Raw genomic sequence first — 18,591 nt, 5'->3', positions numbered from 1 at the left:
TTGAAAAGTAGACATCCAGGCTTTCCAGCAATATAATATCTATACTTTATTCGGAAATTGACGACGTAACTTGGCGTTGAACGCCAAGTACATGCTGCTGTCTGGAGTTAAACGCCAGAAAAACGTCATGATCCGGAGTTTGAACGCCCAAACACGTCATAAACTCGGAGTTCACTCCAAGAGAAGCCTCAGCTCGTGATTGATCAAGCTCACCCAAGCACACACCAAGTGGGCCCCGAAAGTGGATTTATGCATCAATTACTTACTCATGTAAACCCTAGGAGCTATTATTATAATAGGATGATTTATTAATGTGTAAGACATCTTTGGTCTCAGTTTTGTTTTATTCTTCATCCGAAGAGGCTATTGATCACGTTTTAGGGGCTGGCCATTCGGCATGCCTGAACCTTTTACTTATGTATTTTCAACGGTGGAGTTTCTGCACACCATAGATTAAGGGTGTGGAGCTCTGCTGTACCTCAAGTATTAATGCAATTCTATTTTCTTTTATTCAAATCTCTCTTATTCTTATTCCAAGATATTCATTCGTACCCAAGAACATGAATTGTGATGATTATATGACCCTCATTATCATTCTCACTTATGAACGCGCGTGATTGACAACCACTTCCGTTCTACATGCAACCGAGCTTGAATGTGTATCTCTTAGATTCCCCAACAGAATCTTCGTGGTATAAGCTAGATAGATGGCGGCATTTATGAGGATCCGGAAAGTCTCACCTTGTCTGTGGTATTCCGAGTAGGATTCTGGGAATCCGGAAAGTCTCACCTTGTCTGTGGTATTCCGAGTAGGATTCCGGTAATGAATGACTGTGACGTGCTTCAGACTTGCAAGTGCTGGGCGTTAGTGACAAACGCAAAAGAATCAAGGATTCTATTCCAGTAGGCGCGGGAACCAACCAGTGATTAGCCGTGCTGTGACAGAGCGCGTGAGCGTAGTTTTTCACTGCGAGATGGGATGTAGCCTTCGGCCAGGTGATCCTCCAGACGATTAGCCATGCGAGTGACAGCCGCAGAGGACCATTTTTCCGAGAGGATTGAAAGTAGCCATCGTCGAACGGTGAACCCCTATACACAGCTTGCCATGGAAAGGAGTAAGAAGGATTGAGTTGAAGCAGGAGGATAGCAGGCGTCCTTGAGCCTACAGTATCTCCACATGCTTATCTGAAGTTCCCACCAATGAATCTGCATAAGTATTCTATCCCTTTTATTATTTCTTCTGTTTATATAATTTTCGAAACTATAAACAATTTTAATCTGCCTAACTGAGATTTACAAGGTGACCATAGCTTGCTTCATACCAACAATCTCTGTGGGATCGACCCTTACTCACGTAAGGTTTATTACTTGGACGACCCAGTACACTTGCTGGTTAGTTGAACGGAGTTGTGTTCACTCGTGCCAATTTCAAATTCCATAATTTTACAATGAGTACAACTTAAAGAATATGGATCACAATTTCGTCCACCAAGTTTTTGGCGCCGTTGCCGGGGATTGTTCGAGTATGGACAACTGACGGTTTATCTTGTTTCTCAGATTATGTAATTTTCTTTTCAAAAAATCTTTTTCAAAATTTTTCTTTTATTTTTCGTTTTTCCAAACATTATTTTCGAAAAAATTAATAAAAATCCAAAAAAATTAGAAAATTATAAAAATCAAAAATATTTTGTGTTTCTTGTTTGAGTCTTGAGTCAAATTTTAAGTTTGGTGTCAATTGCATGCTTTTAAAATTTTTTTGCATTTTTCGAAAATTTCATGCATTCATAGTGTTCTTCATGATCTTCAAGTTGTTCTTGATAAGTCCTCTTGTTTGATCTTGATGATTTCTTGTTTTGTGTTGTTTGTTGTTTTTCATATGCATTTTTTGTTTGTTAAAGTCCATGCATTAAAGATTTCTAAGTTTGGTGTCTTGCATGTTTCCTTTGCATTAAAAATTTTTTCAAAATTATGTTCTTGATGTTCATCATGATCTTCAAAGTGTTCTTGGTGTTCATCTTGACATTCATAGCATTCTTGCATGCATTCATTGTTTTGATCTAAAAATTTCATGCATTAAGTATTTTTGTTGTTTTTCTCTCTCATAATTAAAAATTCAAAAATAAAAAAATATCTTTTCCTTATTTCCCTCCAAATTTTCGAAATTTTGGGTTGACTTGGTCAAAAATTTTTAAAAATTAGTTGTTTCTTACAAGTCAAGTCAAAATTTCAATTTTAAAAATCTTATCTTTTCAAAATCTTTTTCAAAAATCATATCTTTTTCATTTTTATTTTATTATTTTCGAAAATTTTAAAAATTATTTTTCAAAAATCTTTTTCTTATCTTTATATCATATTAGCTAACAATTAATGTGATTGGTTCAAAAAAATTTGAAGTTTGTTACTTTCTTGTTAAGAAAGGTTCAATCTTTAAATTCTAGAATCTTATCTTGTAGTTTCTTGTTAGTTAAGTCATTTTAAAAAAATTAAATCTTTTTCAAAATATCTTTTTCTTAAAACTTTTATCTTATCTTTTTATCTTATCCTTTTTAAAATTTTATCTTTTTCAAAATTTGATTTCAAAATATCTTATCTAACTTGCTATCTTCTTATCTTTTTCAATTTTGATTTAAAATCCTTTTCAATCAACTAACTAACTTTTTGTTTGTCTCTTTTCAAAACCACCTAACTACTTTTCCCTCTTCAATTTTCGAAAATACCTCTTCCTTTTTCAAAAATTCTTTTCAATTAATTAATTGTTTAAACTTTAATTTTAATTACATTTTATCTCTAAATTTTCGAAAACTACTAACCCCTTTTTCAAAATTATTTTCGAAATCTCCCTCCTCTTTTCTTCTTCTATTTAATTATTTAATCACTAATACTTCTCTCCACCTCTCTTCATCCAAAAATCCGAATCTCCCTCTTCATTCTTCTACCCCTTCTTTTTCTACTAACATAAAGGAATCTCTATACTGTGACATAGAGGATTCCTCTTTCTTTTCTTGTTTTCTTTCTCTTTCATATGAGCAGGAACAGGATAAAGGCACTCTTGTTGAAATTGATCCAGAACCTGAAAGGACTCTGAAGAGAAAATTAAGAGAAGCTAAATTAAATTATTCTAAAGGTAACCTTTCAGAAACATTAGAACAAGAGAAGGAGATGGCAGCCGAAAATAATAATAATGCAAGGAGAATGCTTGGTGACTTCACAAAGCCAACGTCCATGTTTGATGGAAGAAGCATCTCCATTCCTGCCATTGGAGCCAATAACTTTGAGCTGAAACCTCAGCTAGTTGCCTTGATGCAACAAAACTGCAAGTTTTATGGACTTCCATCTGAAGATCCTTATCAGTTTTTAACTGAGTTCTTGCAGATCTGTGAGACTGTAAAGACGAATGGGGTTGATCCTGAAGTCTACAGACTCATGCTTTTCCCTTTTGCTGTAAGAGACAGAGCTAGAGTATGGTTGGAGTCACAACCCAAGGATAGCCTGGACTCATGGGATAAGCTGGTCACTACCTTTTTAGATAAATTCTTTCCTCCTCAAAAGCTGAGCAAGCTGAGAGTGGATGTTCAAACCTTCAAACAAAAAGAGGATGAATCCCTCTATGAAGCTTGGGAAAGATACAAGCAGCTGACCAAAAGATGTCCATCTGACATGTTTTCAGAATGGACCATATTAGATATATTCTATTATTCCTCTCTGAATTTTCGAAAATGTCATTGGACCATTCTGCAGGTGGATCTATTCACCTGAAGAAACGCCTGAAGAGGCTCAAGAACTCATTGACATGGTTGCAAACAACCAATTCATGTACACTTCTGAGAGGAATTCCGTGAACAATGGGATACCTCAAAGAAAGGAGTTCTTGAAATTGATGCTCTGAATGCCATATTGGCTCAGAACAAAGTGTTGACTCAACAGTCAACATGATCTCTCAAATCTGAATGGATGGCAACATGCATCCAACAGTACTAGAGAGGCAGCTTCTGAAGAAGCTTATGATCCTGAGAACCCTGCCATGGCAGAGGTTAATTATATGGGTGAACCTTATGGAAACACCTATAACTCATCATGGAGAAATCATCCAAATTTCTCATGGAAGGATCAACAAAAGCCTCAACAAGGCTTTAACAATGGTGGACGTAATAGGCTGAACAATAGCAAGCCATATCCATCATCTTCTCAGCAACAGACAGAGAATTCTGAACAAAATACTTCTAATTTAGCCAATATAGTCTCTGATCTGTCAAAGGCCACTTTCAGTTTCATGAGTGAAACAAGATCCTCCATCAGAAATCTGGAGGCACAAGTGGGTCAGCTGAGTAAGAAAGTCATTGAAACTCCTCCCAGTATTCTCCCAAGCAATACAGAAGAAAATCCAAAAGGAGAGTGCAAAGCCATTGACATAATCAATATGGCCGAATGCACAAGGGAGGAGGAGGACGAAAATCCTAGTGAGGAAGACCTCCTGGGACGTTCCTCAAGCAAGAAGGAGTTTCCTATTAAGGATCCAAAGGAATCTGAGGCTCATACAGAGACCATAGAGATTCTATTGAATCTCCTTCTGCCATTCATGAGCTCTGAAGACTATTCATCCTCTGAAGAGGATGAAGATGTAACTAGAGAGCAAGTTGCTCAATATTTAGGAGCTATCATGAAGCTGAATGCCAAATTATTTGGTAATGAGACTTGGGAAAGTGAACCTCCCTTGCTCATTAATGAACTGGATACTTGGATTCAGAAAATTCTGCCTCAAAAGAAACAAGATCCTGGCAAGTTCTTAATACCTTGTACCATAGGCACCATGATCTTTGAAAAAGCTCTGTGTGATCTAGGGTCAGGGATAAATCTTATGCCACTCTCTGTAATGGAGAAGCTGGGAATCATTGAGGTACAACCTGCCTTGTTTTCATTACAACTGGCAGACAAGTCATTAAGACAAGCCTATGGAATAGTAGAGGACGTGCTAGTAAAGGTTGAAGGCCTTTACATCCCTGCTGATTTCATAATCTTAGACACTAGGAAGGAAGAGGATGACTGCATCATACTTGGAAGACCTTTTCTAGCCACAGCAGGAGCTGTGATAGATGTCAACAGAGGTGAGTTAGTCCTTCAATTGAATGGGGACTACCTTGTGTTTAAGGCACATGGCCATCCCTCTGTGACAAAAGAGAGTAAGCATGAAGAGCTTCTCTTAGTTCAGAGTCAAGAAGAGCCCACACAGTCAAACTCTAAGTTTGGTGTTGTGAGGCCACAACCAAACTCTAAGTTTGGTGTTAAGACCCTATATCCAAACTCTAAGTTTGGTGTGGACAACTATACAATATTGACCTGATCACCTTGTGGCTCCATGAGAGCCACTGTCAAGCTATTGACATTAAAGAAGCGCTTGTTGGGAGGCAACCCAATTTTATTTATCTAATTTTATTTTATTTTATTTTATTGTTATTTTGTGTTTTATTAGGTACATGATCATGAGGAGGCACGAAAAAATCATAAAAATTAAAAACAGAATCAAAAACAGCAGAAGAAAAAAATTCACACCCTGGAGGACGCACAGGCTGGCGTTCAACGCCAGTAAGATGCATCTGGCTGGCGTTCAACGCCAGAACATAGCACCATTCTGGCGCTGAACGCCAGAAACAAGCAACATCCTGGCGCTGAACGCCAGGAATATGCCCAGAAAGGAAAAACTGGCGCTGAACGCCAGTAACAAGCATGAAACTGGCGTTCAACGCCAGAAACATGCTTTACATGGGCGTTGAACGCCCAGAATGTGCACCAATGGGCGTTTAAACGCCAGAATGATGCACGAAGGCATTTTACATGCCTATTTGGTGCAGGGATGGAATTCCTTGACACCTCAGGATCTGTGGACCCCACAGGATCACCTCAGGATCTGTGGACCCCACAGGATCCCCACCTAACATATTCCCACCTTACCTTTTGATCCTAATCACCCTCTCCTAATCCAAATTCACTCTTCCCCATGTCACACTTCCCAACACCTTTCACCAATCACCTCAATTCCTCTTCCCAATTACCCCATTCACCACTCACATCCACCCACTCTTCCCCATAAACCCCACCTACCTTCAAAAAAAATTCAAACCAATTTCCCTCCCATTCCCACCTAAATGGCCGAACATACCTTCCCCCCTTTCCCAATAAATACCCTTCCATTCTACTTCATTTTCACACAACACAACCCCTCCTTCCTCACCTAAACCGAACCTACCTCTCTCCCTCTCTACCATATTTTCTTCTTCTTCTTCTTCTCTTCTTTCTTTTATTGCTCGAGGGCGAGCAATATTTTAAGTTTAGTGTGGTAAAAGCATAAGCTTTTTTTTGTTTTTCCATTACCAATGGCACCTAAGGCCGGAGTATCCTCTAGAAAAGGAAAAGGGAAGACAAAAGCTTCCACCTCCGAGTCATGGGAGATGGAAAGATTCATCTCCAAGAGCCATCAAGACCACTTCTATGATGTTGTGGCAAAAAAGAAGGTGATCCCTGAGGTCCCTTTCAAGCTCAAGAAGAATGAGTATCCGGAGATCCGACATGAAGTCCAAAGAAGAGGTTGGGAAGTCTTAACCAACCTCATGCAACAAGTCGGAATCTTAATGGTTCAAGAGTTCTATGCCAATGCATGGATCACCAGGAACCATGATCAAGGTATGAACCCGAGTCCAAAGAACTATCTCACAATGGTTCGGGGGAAATACTTGGATTTTAGTCCAGAAAATGTAAGGTTGGCATTTCACTTGCCCATGATGCAAGGAGATGAACGCCCCTACACTAGAAGGGTCAACTTTGATCAAAGGTTGGACCAAGTCCTTATGGACATTTGTGTGGAAGGAGCTCAATGGAAGAGAGACTCCAAAGGCAAGCCAGTCCAACTAAGAAGACTGGACCTCAAGCCTATAGCTAGAGGATGGTTGGAGTTCATTCAACGCTCCATCATTCCTACTAGCAACCGATCTGAAGTTACTGTGGATCGGGCCATCATGATTCATGGCATCATGATTGGAGAGAAAGTAGAAGTTCATGAGGTCATCTCCAATGAAATCTACAAAATAGCCAACAAGCCCTCACCTATGGCACGGCTAGCTTTTCCTCACCTCATTTGCCATCTATGTTACTCAGCTGGAGTTATCATAGAAGGAGACATCTCTATTGAAGAAGATAAGCCCATCACCAAGAAGAGGATGGAGCAAGCAAGAGAAGCCTCTCACGATTCTCAAGAGGTGCATGAGGAAGCTCATCATCAAAAAATCCCTGAGATGCCTCAAGGGATGCACTTTCCTCCAAACAACTATTGGGAGCAACTCAACACTTCCTGAGAAGGTTTGAGCAATAATGTGGAACAATTAAGGGTGGAACATCATGAGCACTCCATCATTCTCCAAGAAATAAGAGAAGATCAAAGAGCAATGAGGGAGGAGCAACAAAGGCAAGGAAGGGACATAGAAGAGCTAAAGAACATCATTGGTCCTTCAAGAAGAAGACGCCACTAGAGTTGAATTCATTCCTTGTTCTTTATTTCTTTCTATTTTCGGTTTTTAGTATTGTGTTTATCTATGTTTTGTGTCTTTATTTCATGATCATTAGTATATAACCATGCCTTAAAGCTATGAATAAAATCCATTAATCCTTCACCTCTCTTAAATGAAAAATGTTTTAATTCAAAAGAACAAGAAGTACATAAATTTCGACAATAGCTCTTGAATTTAATTTAATTATATTGATGTGGTGACAATACTTTTGTTTTCTGAATGAATGCTTGAACAGTGCATATGTCTTTTGATCTTGTTGTTTATGAATGTTAAAATTGTTGGCTCTTGAAAGAATGATGAACAAAGAGAAATGTTATTGATGATCTGAAAAATCATGAAATTGATTCTTGAAGCAAGAAAAAGCAGTGAAAAAAAAATGGCGAAAAAAATATAGAAAGAAAAAGAAGGAGCAGTAGAAAAAGCCAATAGCCCTTAAAACCAAAAGGCAAGGGTAAAAAGGATCCAAGGCTTTGAGCATCAATGGATAGGAGGGCCCAAGGAAATTAAATCCAGGCCTAAGCGGCTAAATCAAGCTGTCCCTAACCATGTGCTTGTGTCATGAAGGTCCAAGTGAAAAGCTTGAGACTGAGTGGTTAAAGTCGTGATCCAAAGCAAAAGAGTGTGCTTAAGAGCTCTGGACACCACTAACTGGGGACTTTAGCAAAGCTAAGTCACAATCTGAAAAGGTTCACCCAGTTATGTGTCTGTGGCATTTATGTATCCGGTGGTAATACTGGAAAACAAAGTGCTTAGGGCCACGGCCAAGACTCATTAGTAGCTGTGTTCAAGAATCAACATGCTTAACTAAGAAAGTCAATAACACTATCCAAAATTCTAAGTTCCTAGAGAAGCCAATCATTATAAACTTCAAAGGAAAAAGTGAGATGCCAAAACTATTCAAAAGCAAAAAGCTACAAGTCCCGCACATCTAATTATAATTAATATTCATTGATATTCTGGAATTTATAGTATATTCTCTTCTTTTTATCCTATTTGATTTTCAGTTGCTTGGGGACAAGCAACAATTTAAGTTTGGTGTTGTGATGAGCGGATAATTTATACGCTTTTTGGCATTGTTTTTAGGTAGTTTTTAGTAAGTTTAAGCTACTTTTAGGGATGTTTTCATTAGTTTTTATCTTAAATTCACATTTCTGGACTTTACTATGAGTTTGTGTGTTTTTCTGTGATTTCAGGTAATTTCTGGCTGAAATTGAGGGACTTGAGCAAAACTCTGAAAAAGGCTGACAAAAGGACTGCTGATGCTGTTGGAATCTGACCTCCCTGCACTCGAAATGAATTTTCTAGAGCTACAGAACTCCAAATGGCGCGCTCTCAACGGCGTTGGAAAGTAGACATCCAGGGCGTTCCAGCAATATATAATAGTCTATACTTTATTCGGAAATTGACGACGTAACTTGGCGTTGAACGCCAAGTACATGCTGCTGTCTGGAGTTAAACGCCAGAAAAACGTCATGATCCGGAGTTGAACGCCCAAAACACGTCATAACTCGGAGTTCAAATCCAAGAGAAGCCTCAGCTCGTGGATTGATCAAGCTCAGCCCAAGCACACACCAAGTGGGCCCCGAAAGTGGATTTATGCATCAATTACTTACTCATGTAAACCCTAGGAGCTAGTTTATTATAAATAGGATGATTTATTAATGTATAAGACATCTTTGGTCTCAGTTTTGTTTTATTCTTCATCCGAAGAGGCTATTGATCACGTTTTAGGGGGCTGGCCATTCGGCCATGCCTGAACCTTTTACTTATGTATTTTCAACGGTGGAGTTTTTGCACACCATAGATTAAGGGTGTGGAGCTCTGTTGTACCTCAAGTATTAATGCAATTCTATTTTCTTTTATTCAAATCTCTCTTATTCTTATTCCAAGATATTCATTCGTACCCAAGAACATGATGAATGTGATGATTATATGACCCTCATTATCATTCTCACTTATGAACGCGCGTGATTGACAACCACTTCCGTTCTACATGCAACTGAGCTTGAATGTGTATCTCTTAGATTCCCCAACAGAATCTTCGTGGTATAAGCTAGATAGATGGCGGCATTTATGAGGATCCGGAAAGTCTCACCTTGTCTGTGGTATTCCGAGTAGGATCCTGGGAATCCGAAAAGTCTCACCTTGTCTGTGGTATTCCGAGTAGGATTCCGGTAATGAATGACTGTGACGTGCTTCAGACTTGCAAGTGCTGGGCGTTAGTGACAAACGCAAAAGAATCAAGGGATTCTATTCCAGTAGGCGCGGGAACCAACCAGTGATTAGCCGTGCTGTGACAGAGCGCGTGAGCGTAGTTTTCACTGCGAGGATGGGATGTAGCCTTCGGCCAGGTGATGCCTCCAGACGATTAGCCATGCGAGTGACAGCCGCAAAGGACCATTTTTCCGAGAGGATTGAAAGTAGCCATCGTCGAACGGTGAACCCCTATACACAGCTTGCCATGGAAAGGAGTAAGAAGGATTGAGTTGAAGCAGGAGGATAGCAGGCGTCCTTGAGCCTACAGTATATCCATATGCTTATCTGAAGTTCCCACCAATGAATCTGCATAAGTATTCTATCCCTTTTATTATTTCTTCTTTTTATATAATTTTCGAAACTATAAACAATTTTAATCTGCCTAACTGAGATTTACAAGGTGACCGTAGCTTGCTTCATACCAACAATCTCTGTGGGATCGACCCTTACTCACGTAAGGTTTATTACTTGGACGATCCAGTACACTTGCTGGTTAGTTGAACGGAGTTGTGTTCACTCGTGCCAATTTCAAATTCCATAATTTTACAATGAGTACAACTTAAAGAATATGGATCACAATTTCGTCCACCACATACCAACAATCTCTGTGGGATCGACTCTTACTCACGTAAGGTTTATTTCTTGGACGACCCAGTACACTTGCTGGTTAGTTGAACGGAGTTGTGAATTCAAATAGAGCCAATTATTAAATTTCATACAAGTACAAAGACAATAGATCACAATTTCGTCCACCAAGAGCCTCCTTCTAAGGCGATTGAAATTGATGCTGAAGAGGGTGTACAACCTCCAAGGCATATCATGGTTGAAGACTTGGAAGAGGTTGATCAAGAGATGGAGATTCAAGAAGAAAAAGCACAACCTCCCATACCCTTGGTGAGCAATGAAGAAGAGATTAAATTGGAAGAGAGCTACTAAGAGGAAAATGTTAAAATTGAAGAAGCTTACAAAGAAGTGAAGGTTGTCAAAGAAGAACACAGAGGAGTGGAGCTTACAAGTTCATTAGAAACCCCTCCCCCTAAGTTGTCATCACCCTTCACAACATTCAAGTGGGTAAAATTCATATCCCTTAGCTTTCTAATTCCACTTAAATATGGGCTACTGGAGACGGATAGTAAACTTAGAGCTCTTTGTGGCATTAAGAGTAAGAGGAAGATGGTCAGTGGTAAGAATTGTCCTGCAAGATTCATTATGGTTGGAAGCTCAAAGTTTAAACGCAAAGGTTGGTATAGAGCTCAGCTGAATGGGTCTAGGAAGTTGTTTGGCTGCTTCAGTGAGAATTCAGACTGCTTACTGGTGCACGAAATTGTGATCATCAATGGCGCCATCAACATGGTACGCTCATTGCAATCTCAACTCTTTATCACAACTTCGCACAACTAACCAGCAAGTGCACTGGGTCGTCCAAGTAATAAACCTTACGCGAGTAAGGGTCGATCCCACGGAGATTGTTGGTATGAAGCAAGCTATGGTCACCTTGTAAATCTTAGTCAGGCAGACTCAAATGGGTATAGATGATGAATAAAACATAAAGATAAAGATAGAGATACTTATGTAACTCATTGGTAGGAATTTCAGATAAGCGTATGAAGATGCTTGGTCCCTTCCGTCTCTCTGCTTTCCTACTGTCTTCATCCAATCCTTCTTACTCCTTTCCATGGCAAGCTGTATGCAAGGGTTTCACCGTTGTCAGTGGCTACCTCCCATCCTCTAAGTGGAAATGTTCAACGCACCCTATCACGGCACGGCTATCCATCTGTCGGTTCTCAATCAGGCCGGAATAGAATCCAGTGATTCTATTGCGTCTGTCACTAACGCCCCGCCCTCAGGAGTTTGAAGCTCGTCACAGTCATTCAATCATTGAATCCTACTCAGAATACCACAGACAAGGTTTAGACCTTCCGGATTCTCTTGAATGCCGCCATCAGTTCTAGCTTATACCACGAAGATTCCGGTTAAAGAATCCAAGAAATATCCACCCAATCTAAGGTAGAACGGAGGTGGTTGTCAGTCACACGTTCATAGGTGAGAATGATGATGAGTGTCACGGATCATCACATTCATCAAGTTGAAGAACAAGTGATATCTTAGAACAAGAACAAGCGGAATTAAATAGAAGAACAATAGTAATTGCATTAATACTCGAGGTACAGCAGAGCTCCACACCTTAATCTATGGTGTGTAGAAACTTCACCGTTGAAAATACATAAGAACAAGGTCTAGGCATGGCCGAATGGCCAGCCTCCCAAAGTGATCAAAAGATCTAAAGATCAACAGATTCCAAAGATCAGAAGATGAAAATACAATAGTAAAAGGTCCTATATATAGAGAACTAGTAGCCTAGGGTGTACAGAGATGAGTAAATGACATAAAAATCCACTTCCGGGCCCACTTGGTGTGTGCTTGGGCTGAGCATTGAAGCATTTTCGTGTAGAGACTCTTCTTGGAGTTAAACGCCAGCTTTTGTGCCAGTTTGGGCGTTTAACTCCCACTTTGGTGCCAGTTCCGGCGTTTAACGCTGGGAATTCTGAAGGTGACTTTGAACGCCGGTTTGGGCCATGAAATCTTGGGCAAAGTATGGACTATCATATATTGCTGGAAAGCCCAGGATGTCTACTTTCCAACGCCGTTGAGAGCGTGCCAATTGGGCTTCTGTAGCTCCAGAAAATCCGCTTCGAGTGCAGGGAGGTCAGAATCCAACAGCATCTGCAGTCCATTTCAGTCTCTGAATCAGATTTTTGCTCAGGTCCCTCAATTTCAGCCAAAAAATACCTGAAATCACAGAAAAACACACAAACTCATAGTAAAGTCCAGAAAAGTGAATTTTAACTAAAAACTAATAAAAATATACTAAAAACTAACTAGATCATACTAAAAAAATACTAAAAACAATGCCAAAAAGCGTATAAATTATCCGCTCATCACAACACCAAACTTAAATTGTTGCTTGTCCCCAAGCAACTGAAAATCAAATAAGATAAAAAGAAGAGAATATGCAATGAATTCCAAAAACATCTATGAAGATCAGTATTAATTAGATGAGCGGGGCTTTTAGCTTTTTGCCTCTGAATAGTTTTGGCATCTCACTTTATCCTTTGAAATTCAGAATGATTGGCTTCTTTAGGAACTCAGAATCCAGATAGTGTTATTGATTCTCCTAGTTAAGTACGATGATTCTTGAACACAGCTACTTTATGAGTCTTGGCCGTGGCCCAAAGCACTCTGTCTTCCAGTATTACCACCGGATACATACATGCCACAGACACATAATTGGGTGAACCTTTTCAGATTGTGACTCAGCTTTGCTAGCGTCCCCAATTAGAGGTGTCCAGGGTTCTTAAGCACACTCTTTTTGCCTTGGATCAGAACTTTATTTCTTTCCCTTTTTTTTTCTCTTTTTCTCTTTCTCCCCTTTTTTTTCTTTTTTCGTTCTTTTTCTCTTTTTTTTTTTCTTTTTTTTTCGCTTCTTCTCTCTTTTTTTATATTCACTGCTTTTTCTTGCTTCAAGAATCATTTAAATGATTTTTCAGATCCTCAGTAACATGTCTCCTTTTTCATCATTCTTTCAAGAGCCAACATTCATGAACCACAAATTCAAAAGACATATGCACTGTTCAAGCATACATTCAGAAAACAAAAAGTATTGTCACCACATCAAAATAATTAAACTGTTATAAAATTCAAAATTCATGCAATTCTTTTCTTTTTCAATTAAGAACATTTTTTTTATTTAAGAGAGGTGATGGATTCATAGGACATTCATAACTTTAAGGCATAGACACTAAGACACTAATGATCATAAGACACAAACATGGATAAACATAAGCATGAAAATTCGAAAAACAAGAAAATAAAGAACAAGGAGATTAAAGAACGGGTCCACCTCAGTGATGGCGGCTTGTTCTTCCTCTTGAAGATCTTATGGAGTGCTTGAGCTCCTCAATGTCTCTTCCTTGTCTTTGTTGCTCCTCTCTCATGATTCTTTGATCTTTTCTAATTTCATGGAGGAGGATGGAATGTTCTTGGTGCTCCACCCTTAGTTGTCCCATGTTGGAACTCAATTCTCCTAGGGAGGTGTTAATTTGCTCCCAATAGTCTTGTGGAGGAAAGTGCATCCCTTGAGGCATCTCAGGGATCTCATGATGAGAGGGGTCTCTTGTTTGCTCCATCCTTTTCTTAGTGATGGGCTTGTCCTCATCAATGAGGATGTCTCCTTCTATGTCAACTCCTACTGAATAACAGAGGTGACACATGAGATGAGGAAAGGCTAACCTTGCTAAGGTAGAGGACTTGTCCGCCACCTTATAGAGTTCTTGGGCTATAACCTCATGAACTTCTACTTCTTCTCCAATCATGATGCTATGAATCATGATGGCCCGGTCTAGAGTAACTTCAGACCGGTTGCTAGTGGGAATGATTGAGCGTTGGATAAACTCCAACCATCCTCTAGCCACGGGCTTGAGGTCATGCCTTCTTAATTGAACCGGCTTCCCTCTTGAATCTCTCTTCCATTGGGCGCCCTCTTCACAAATGTCAGTGAGGACTTGGTCCAACCTTTGATCAAAGTTGACCCTTCTTGTGTAAGGATGTTCATCTCCTTGCATCATGGGCAAGTTGAATGCCAACCTCACATTTTCCGGACTAAAATCTAAGTATTTTCCCCGAACCATTGTAAGCCAATTCTTTGGGTTCGGGTTCACAATTTGATCATGGCTCTTGGTGATCCATGCATTGGCATAGAACTCTTGAACCATTAAGATTCCGACTTGTTGAATGGGGTTGGTGAGTACTTCCCAACCTATTCTTCGAATCTCATGTCGGATCTCCGGATATTCACTCTTTTTGAGTTTGAAAGGGACCTCGGGGATCACTTTCTTCAAGGCCACAACTTCATAGAAGTGGTCTTGATGCACCCTTGAGATGAATCTCTCCATCTCCCATGACTCGGAGGTGGAAGCTTTTGCCTTCCCTTTCCTCTTTCTAGAGGTTTCTCCGGCCTTGGATGCCATAAATGGTTATGGAAAAACAAAAAGCAACGTTTTTACCACACCAAACTTAAAAGGTTTGCTCGTCCTCGAGCAAAAGAAGAAAGAAGAGAGGAGAAGAAGAAGAAAATAGAGGAGATGGAGGAGGTTGTGTGGTTTGGCCAAAAGGGGGAAGAAGTAGTGTGTAGGGTGTGTGAAAATGAAGGAGTGAAGATGGGTTTATATAGGGGTGAAGAGAGGGGTAGGGTTCGGCTATTATGGGTGGGTTTGGGAGGGAAAGTGGTTTGAATTTGAATGGTGAGGTAGGTGGGGTTTTATGAAGGATGGATGTGAGTGGTGAAGAGAAAGATGGGATTTGATAGGTGAAGGGTTTTTGGGGAAGAGGTGTTGAGGTGATTGGTGAATGGGTGAAGAAGAAGAGAGAGGGTGGTGGGGTAGGTGGGGATCCTGTGGGGTCCACAGATCCTGAGGTGTCAAGGAAAAGTCATCCCTGCACCAAATGGCATGCAAAAATGCGTTTTGAGCCAATTCTGGCGTTAAACGCCGGGCTGGTGCCCATTTCTAGCGTTTAACGCCAGGTGCTTGCCCTTTTCTGGCGTTTAACGCCAGTCTGGTGCCCCTTTCTGGCGTTAAACGCCCAGAATGGTGCCAGACTGGGCGTTAAACGACCATCTGCTAGCCTTACTGGCGTTTAAACGCCAGTAGGTTCTTCCTCTAGGGTGTGCTATTTTTCTTCCTGTTTTTCATTCTGTTGTTGCTTTTTCAATTGATTTTGTGACTTCTCATGATCATCAACCTACAAAAAACATAAAATAACAAAAGAAAATATAACATTGGGTTGCCTCCCAACAAGCGCTTCTTTAGTGTCAGTAGCTTGACAGAGGGCTCTCATGAAGCCTCACAAACGCTCAGAGCAATGTTGGAACCTCCCAACACCAAACTTAGAGTTTGAATGTGGGGTTTCAACACTAACTTAGAGTTTGGTTGTGGCCTCCCAACACCAAACTTAGAGTTTGACTGTGGGGGCTCTGTTTGGCTCTGTTTTGAGAGAAGCTCTTCATGCTTCCTCTCCATGGTGACAGAGGGATATCCTTGAGCCTTAAACACAAAGGATTCTTCATTCACTTGAATGATCAGTTCACCTCTATCAACATCAATCACAGCCTTTGCTGTGGCCAGGAAGGGTCTGCCAAGGATGATGGATTCATCCATGCACTTTCCAGTCTCTAGGACTATGAAATCAGCAGGGATGTAATGGTCTTCAATCTTCACCAGAACATCCTCTACAAGTCCATAAGCTTGTTTTCTTGAATTGTCTGCCATCTTCAGTGAGATTCTTGCAGCTTGTACCTCAAAGATCCCTAGCTTCTCCATTACAGAGAGAGGCATGAGGTTTACACTTGACCCTAAGTCACACAGAGCCTTCTTGAAGGTCATAGTGCCTATGGTACAAGGTATTGAAAACTTCCTAGGATCTTGTCTCTTTTGAGGTAATTTCTGCCTAGACAAGTCATCCAGTTCTTTGGTGAGCAAAGGAGGTTTGTTCTCCCAAGTCTCATTTCCAAATAACTTGTCATTTAGCTTCATGATTGCTCCAAGGTATTTAGCAACTTGCTCTTCAGTGACATACTCATCCTCTTCAGAGGAAGAATACTCATCAGAGCTCATGAATGGCAGAAGTAAATTTATTGGAATCTCTATGGTCTCATTTTGAGCCTCAGATTCCCATGGTTCCTCATTAGGGAACTCATTGGAGGTCAGTGCACGCCCATTGAGGTCTTCCTCAGTGGCGTTCACTGCCTCTCCTTCCTCTCCAAATTCGGCCATATTGATGGCCTTGCACTCTCCTTTTGGATTTTCTTCTGTATTGCTTGGAAGAGTACTAGGAGGGAGTTCAGTAACTTTCTTGCTCCGCTGTCCCACTTGTGCCTCCAAATTTCTGATGGAGGACCTTGTTTCAGTCATGAAACTTTGAGTGGTTTTGATTAGATCAGAGACCATGGTTGCTAAGTCAGAGGGGTTCTGCTTAGAATTCTCTGTCTGTTGCTGAGAAGATGATGGAAAAGGCTTGCCATTGCTAAACCTGTTTCTTCCACCATTATTGTTGTTGAAACCTTGTTGAGGTCTCTGTTGATCCTTCCATGAGAAATTTGGGTGATTTCTCCATGAAGAATTATAGGTGTTTCCATAGGGTTCTCCCATGTAATTCACCTCTTCCATTGAAGGGTTCTCAGGATCATAAGCTTCTTCTTCAGATGAAGCTTCCTTAGTACTGCCAGGTGCATTTTGCATTCCAGACAGACTTTGAGAAATCAAATTGACTTGCTGAGTCAATATCTTGTTCTGAGCTAATATGGCATTCAGAGTATCTATCTCAAGAACTCCTTTCTTCTGATTTGTCCCATTGTTCACAGGATTCCTTTCAGAAGTGTACATGAATTGGTTATTTGCAACCATTTTAATGAGCTCTTGAGCTTCTGTAGGCGTCTTCTTCAAATGAAGAGATCCTCCAGCAGAGCTATCCAAAGACATCTTGGATAGTTCAGAGAGACCATCATATAAAATACCTATGATGCTCCATTCAGAAAGCATATCAGAGGGACACTTTCTGATCAATTGTTTGTATCTTTCCCAAGCTTCATAGAGGGATTCTCCTTCCTTCTGTCTGAAGGTTTGGACTTCCACTCTAAGCTTACTCAATTTTTGAGGTGGAAAGAACTTTGCCAAGAAGGCATTGACTATCTTTTCCCAAGAGTTCAGGCTTTCTTTAGGTTGTGAGTCCAACCATGTCCTAGCTCTGTCTCTTATAGCAAAAGGGAATAGCATAAGTCTGTAGACCTCAGGGTCAACCCCATTGGTCTTGACAGTGTCACAGATTTGCAAGAATTCAGCTAAGAACTGATGAGGATCTTCCAATGGAAGTCCATGGAACTTGCAATTCTGTTGCATTAGAGAAACTAATTGAGGATTAAGCTCAAAGTTGTTTGCTCAAAGTTGTTTGCTCCAATGGCAGGGATAGAGATGCTTCTCCCATAGAAGTCGGGAGTAGGTGCAGTAAAGTCACCCAGCACCTTCCTTGCATTGTTTGCATTGTTGTTGTTTTCGGCTGCCATGGGTTCTTCTTCCTTGAAGATTTCTGTTAGGTCCTCTATAGAGAGTTGTGCCTTAGCTTCACTTAGCTTTCGCTTCAAAGTCCTTTCAGGTTCAGGGTCAGCCTCAACAAGAATGCTTTTGTCTTTGCTCCTGCTCATATGAAAGAGAAGAGAACAAGAAAATATGGAATCCTCTATGTCACAGTATAGAGATTTCTTGAGGTGTCAGAGGAACAGAAAAATAGAAGGAAGAGGTAGAAGAATTTGAACTTAGTGAGATAGAGTTCGAATTGTGCATTGAGGAGGAGTGTCACTCCATAAGTAGAAGGATGTGAAAAGAGGGGAAGAGTTTTTTTTTTCAAAAATTAAGTTAAAAAGATTTTAAAAAAACATTTTGAAAAACTTTAATTGATTTTCGAAAACTAAAAGTGGAAAAGAAATCAAGTGATTTTTGAAAAAGATTTTGAAATTAGAAGTTAAAAAGATATGATTGAAAAGTTATGCTTTTAAAAAGATATGATTGAAAAGATATGATTTGAAAACAATTTTAAAAAAGATTTGATTTTAAAATTAATGACTTGGCTAACAAGAAAAGATATGATTCAAACATTAAACCTTTCTCAACAGAAAAGGCAACATACTTAAAATGTTCAATCAAATCATTAATTGTTAGCAAGTATCTTT

At 40.0% G+C, this 18,591-nt stretch overlaps 1 non-coding gene across 1 annotated transcript; it reads left to right on the top strand.

The window, feature by feature from the left end:
* Positions 1-17,401: 17,401 nt before the first annotated feature.
* On the top strand, positions 17,402-17,509 carry LOC130978100 (small nucleolar RNA R71). The gene has a single exon (XR_009085763.1). It is a non-coding gene; the product is annotated as a small nucleolar RNA R71 (small nucleolar RNA).
* The last annotated feature ends 1,082 nt before the right edge of the window (positions 17,510-18,591 follow it).

The sequence above is a fragment of the Arachis stenosperma genome, chromosome 4 (assembly GCF_014773155.1).
Source record: "Arachis stenosperma cultivar V10309 chromosome 4, arast.V10309.gnm1.PFL2, whole genome shotgun sequence".
NCBI lineage: Eukaryota > Viridiplantae > Streptophyta > Magnoliopsida > Fabales > Fabaceae > Arachis > Arachis stenosperma.
This window is presented reverse-complemented; position numbering and strand designations above follow the sequence as displayed.